Source organism: Tinamus guttatus, unplaced genomic scaffold (assembly GCF_059628265.1).
Source record: "Tinamus guttatus ecotype Peru unplaced genomic scaffold, ASM5962826v1 Tinamus_guttatus_pri_ptg000164l, whole genome shotgun sequence".
In the NCBI taxonomy this organism is placed as follows: Eukaryota; Metazoa; Chordata; class Aves; order Tinamiformes; family Tinamidae; genus Tinamus; species Tinamus guttatus.
The window spans coordinates 785,961-791,960 of NW_028288698.1; positions in this window are offsets into that span (position 1 = coordinate 785,961).

Below are 6,000 nucleotides of genomic sequence, written 5' to 3' on the forward strand. Positions count from 1 at the left end.
TAAAAGTTTCATTTTAAGCAATTGATCTTGCAAAAGCCAACTTGCAAACGCCCTCTCACTCATGAAATGAATTTAAAAAGTAATAATAAGAAGGCAGAGCCTTTTAACTTAGACGACGCCAACTGCATTAGATCCATCCTGGTGCCCTGGCTTTCCTTTGCAAACCGAAGTTTCCGGAGTTGCTGCTCCGGGGGCTGCTCCGGTGGCCTTCGCCCCTCACCCGGGCCTCGCGCCGCCCGCCCGCGGCCCTCGCGCGGCCCCGTCCCGCTCACCTGCTCGCCAGGGCGCCGCGGAGAGTCCCGCTCGGCGCCCACCTGCGGCCGCTGCGCCCCGACGGCGGGAACGCGCCGGGAGCGCCCCCGCCGCCGCCGCCGGGAGCGGCGCTGCGGCCCCGCCGATGGCCCCGCGCCCCGCGGCAGGAGCAGCAGGAGGAGGAGGACGGGGCCGGGAAAGTTTTATGGTGCCCGCCCGGCCCTGCCTCCGCGCCGCTCTCGCCCTGCCGGCGCTGGCTCCGCACCTGGCGCCGGGACACGAGGAGACTCCGGCGGGACCGAGGCGGCCGCGGAGCTGCGGGACGCGCTGCTGCCGCCCTGGCAGCTTCCGCGGAGGACGCGCTCCTTTCCCCGTTCCGCAAGCCCTACCTGCCTGCGTGCCTGCCTCCCGGCGCGGCTTCGCCCGCATTACTCACTGCCCGGCCCTGCCCCACGTCCCTGCCCCACCGAGAGACTCCCCCGACCAGCCCCACGGCGCCGGCCGGGAGCGGACACTTACGCGGGGGCTCCGCGGCGCTGTAGCCCGCCCGGCCCCTGCCACCATCCTCCGTCCGCCGCCTCTGCCCGCCCGCCCGCCTGCCTCTCCGCGGGCAGGGTCGCTGCGGCTCGCCCACCTCTCGCCCGCCCCCGCGCACGCCGCCCGGCTCCGCTCCTCCTCCGCCGCCGCTTCCCCGCCGCCACTTGGAGAAAGTTGGAGGCGGAGGCGCTCGCCGCGCCGGGGTCGCAGGTGGCTTCGCCCCGGCGGCGGCTCCGCGCTGCCCCGCGGGCCGGGCCGGGCCAGGCCGGGTTGGTCAGGCCGGTCGTTCCGCTGCGGCGCCGGCCCAGCCGCCGCGCGGAGCGGGTAGGACGCGGAGCCGCCGCGGGGGCAGCGGCACCGCCGGGCGCCCCCCTGCGCCCTCCTCCAGGGGCACCTGCTCCCCCCCTCGGGCAGCCCAGTCCGACCTGCCGCGTCCCGCACGCACCCGGCCCGCCGCCCCTCCGCGAACCCCCATCCACCTGGCCCGGCTCCCTTCAGGACGGGGTCCGGGCCCTGAGGCGCCGCAGCAGCCAGGAGCATGGCCCGGGGACATGGCACCCCCGGGAGGGAGGCCTCGGCATGACCAGGGCAGAAGACGCATCCAGGATGGTCCTGGACACTCCTTGTCCCATGGCCTGGGACAAGCCACCTCCGAGGACACTCTGGTTTGGCCCAGGATCCATCTCCAGGGAGCCTCAGCATGACCTGGGGGCACCATCTCCTTCCAGGGAGACCCCCCAGTACCCATTGCACCCAAGGGGCAGCGCACAGCTGGGTGCAAACACATTGCCTAGGGGCACTCAGTTCACCACTGGGAAGTAACTTGCCAAGCTTTGTCCCAGGCTTGCAGGCACTGACTCCAAGCTGTTTTCTCCAGTCCATGCAATGTGCTGTCCTTGGGGTGGCAGTGGGCAGAAGGCACGTCCAGGGAAGTCTTGGAATGGCACAGGGACAAGCCACCACTGAGGACACACAGGTTTGGCTCAGGGTCCATCTCAACCTCAGCGGTATCGGCAATGCTCCTCTGGCCACGTTTCTGAAGGCTGCAGGGCTGTGTGTAGTTCTTACTGGCAGTGCTGGCCCATGCCTCAAACCTGTTTCCTGGGCAGTGTTTTCGGGATGAAGGCAGTTTGTGCTGTTTGCTAATGACCCCGAATTTTACTGTTATCATCTGCAGGACACAGCACTGCACTACAACGGAGTGTGAAATCGCTGAAGCGATAGTATGAGAAAGGCTGCAAAAAGCAGGTTATGAAAGAGGTCCAACATTTTCACAATACTACCTGGTTCTCAGCTGGCAGGATTGTGAGGCCTGGGGGAAGAGAAGACATGGCAAAGTGAACTCTTCAATGAAGCTATCAGCACATAGTATCAGTTGAAAGCTGTTGCCATTCTAAAAAAGTAAACATCACTAAATTTTTCATGAACTTTATTCTAAGCATTAATATTCACTCATTGTAGTGTTTTTTTTTTTTTTTTTTTTTTTTTTTTTTTTTTTACTATCTATCTTCAAAACAAGCAAGAAAACAAGCAAAAAAACACCTACAGGTTTATTTTCATTGTGGCTTTATGGCACTGAACATGGGCCCAAGGGATGCTGCTGCTAAATTTGCCCGACACAGCCAGATCTGTGTGGCCAGCTGCAGCTTGAAGGCAGCACAAAGGACATCGGAAATGGTAGGCCCTTTTATTTTAAGAGCCCAGTTTGAGTAGGTGTTGCACAACTTCCCACCCTGCTGCTGGGTCTGGTGTCTTTTGAGCTGTTCTCTGCAGGAGTCTGGGAGAGATGTAGCAGAGGACACAGGGAGGTTTTATGTGCCAGCTTTTGTCTAAGACTTGCAGTCTGCTGCCCTGCTGCTCGGGATTCAGGATGCCTAAGGGCTGTGTGGCACGACAGGACTTGGGACTTGCATCAATGCCCATAAGCCTTACTCTGTTGTGTACAGTCAATTTGTAGATAGCTGAGTTTACTGTGCATGCACAGGTTGCATTTCCATCACATGCACAGTGAAGTTTATGCATACAGGATGCATAGGACTCGCTGTGTATGTACTGGTGAGTCGAAGATGAAGCTCAATACCTCCTGGGCATATTGGAACCACTGTGTATGTGATGTGAATGTAAGTCAAGTGCATCTGGAAGATATCAACCCGCATCAGCCTTCATGCAAAACTAGTGCTGTTGTAGTGACTATCTTCTGCGTATGTTGGAAACTTGCATGTTTCTTCCCTATTTGGAAGGCTTGTAGAGGTGATTGCAGTTGCAGAATGTGCAGTCACACAAACAAAGTGATTGAAAAAAATAGGGAATTTATTTTCTGCCATGCTTTCGTTGAGCTATCTGTTTTTTAGCTAATCATCCTCATAATTGTTTTCAGTGTACCCATACTAATTGTTCTCAATTTGCTATCATATATTATCTCGGTGATCACCATTCTCACATTGCTATCCAGAACAGCAGAAACTGTATTTTGTACCAGGAATAAATCCCAAAGAAAAGCTCCCGAGGAAAAATTTTGATAGTTCCAAACTAAATGGCTTAAATTTTGTTAGTCAAAACCCACACAACTGGAGGCATTTTATATCAAAGCACAACTCCACCCTACTGCAAGGGAGAACAAGGAGGACAACTGCTGCTCCTCTAATAGCTGCTCCTTGAAGGAGCTTTCTTCTCGCAGCATAAGGACTGCCACTTTTGGATTTCAAAAACAAAATTCTGTCTGGTGAGAAATGACTATGCAGTTCAGTGGGGATAATGTGCGCTGCAGATTTCCTGGATGATAAAACAGTATTTTGCTCAATCATCTCAATTCTGAGGAGCAGCAGACAGGAAACTGTTGAATTGCACATGACTGTCATTAGCTGGCAGCAATTTACTGTGCCACATCTACTTTTAATCAACAGCGAAAGAACTTGTTATGAGGTTAGCTAGAGAGGGCTACTTTTTGCAATAGATCTTATGAGCATCAATGGTGAGGTCCAACATCACTTCTTTATAAGTACGATGATCCCTTTAATAGACATAGATATTTCTTGCTAACTTCCGTGATATGGCTGATTACCATAACACATTAATCCATATTAACACAGGATGACACTAAAAGGTTCAAGACACTGGGAATTCACCACTTGTACCTGATAAAGAATGAATATTTGCTTTCAAGGCCAATATAAACGACATAAATGTTCCCTTTGTAATTTTGAGAAAATTAATCCACTACTACTGTCATAGCTGAGGAAGCTTGCCCTCAGATATGTGTCACAGTGCTGCTTAGGCAAGAGTGAGAGTTTGTGTGTGTAGGTTAAAGTGATTTTAAATTCGCTGTCTCAGACTGAGACTTCAGGCTACCGTACAATACCTATCTCAGGTTGACATTGTGTGCTCTGTTGCAAAATACAAGTAGGAGGAAAAAATCACTGAAGTCTGGGAGACACTGCTATAATTTCCCCAAGGAAACATTCCTTATACAGGCCAAGAGCGGGGGTCTCCAGCAGAACAGGGAGCAGCGCTTTTTGTTCATATCTTTGTCTATAATGGCAATGTCACGTTATGCTTATTTTTGTTAAACCACAAGCTATGAAAACTGAATAATTAGATACACGGATGCACTATTCTGTGCTATTCCAAAATATGTCATGAATATTCTAAGATTAGTAAAATATTTCATAAGTAATTTATATGCCCTTATTTTTATAGCTTTTTTCATATGTTTTGTTAGAGTTAGGATGGTTTCTTTATGTTTCATGCAACATTGCATGGACCTCTCAGGAGATATTCTATTAAAATTTTAAAGAATGACAGAATAATGTGAAATTTCATATTTTATATCTCAGTAATTTATTCCAATGTTTGAGACACAGGACTTTCCTTGAAACTTTTGTTCTGAAGCTTTCCTCCGTATTATATCAATCACATTTAGGAAAACCTGTGTTTATTTTGCAAAGAAGTACAAATTTTAAAACTTTAGTGCCTGCAACAGTCCCAAAGGGAAAACACTTGAACCTACAACAATAAAAAGGAAGCTTAAAATAAATAGTGCAATGCTATAAACTTATCAAGAAAATTGAAGATCATATGCATTCTCAAGAAGTCCAAAGACAAAATTTGGCTTTGCAATCTCCAGCCATTCCTGGCTTTCTGCCCAGCCATTCTCCTATCATGATACCCCCAGCTGGGTTTCAGAGTTCAAAAGGTGAGCTTCCAGAAGTTGGCTTAAAGGATCAAAGACTGAGCTTTGATCTGAAAGGTGAAGGAACTACACTGGTGTGAACTGCTGTATTTGTAACTGAAGCATTGCTTCAGATTGTTGAGGTATAACAGACAAGCACTGTCTTTCATTAGTTGTTAAAATAAATGTTTTAAAATTTTCAACTCCTTCTTTTCTATGGTCTCCTACCTCACTCAGAACTGCTTAGTCAGCCCACAGACTTCCCAGCCCAGGGCAGCCTTGTTTGCCCCTGCCTGGGTTTGTAGTTGGAGGAGACTGTCTGAATTTCCTGACTTTTCTTCTGAGGACCTGCTAGGAGTTCCCCAAACATACTCTCTCTCCTGCTTTTTCCTTATTTGTAAGAGCCCTACCTTTCTGTTTCAGGTGCAGAGGAGGTGAGAACAGATAAAGGAATTAAAAGAAACAGGACAGAGTAAAGTCAGTAATGAGTGACTGCCATGTGCTGCACTGACATATTGCATTTATATTCAATATCATATTTTCTGAAGACAAGCATAAGTAAGTGAACTGTAACACCAATGTAAGTTTAAAATGCATAATCACAAGCTCAAGGGCTAATATGTACTCATATCTTTGCCTCATTGATACTTCCTCTGTATATTTTCATGTCCGTAAAAGCTTAGGTTATGAAATGTTTCCTTTCAGTGAGGTTACTAATGGCTAAAACCGATGTGCTTTGTGCCAGATGAAACGTCTTTGATGAAGTGCTGAGAGTGTGACACATACAGTGCCTTTACACATTGCACTCCAAAAGGTTGTGGAGTCTGTGATCTCAAGCAAAGCAAGAGACAGACGGGGTAGCAAACTAATCTGGACAGTTGTCACAAAACATTTCGGTTTTTAAATCACTCTCTGTCTTAATGAGCCCATTTCAATTCCTCACCCCAAAGCAAGCACTCTGGGGGTCCTTAACATGAGCCTGCTGGAGCATGCTGGTGCTGGTGCTCTTAAATACAACTCTATTCTGGAGCAGGAGGTATTAG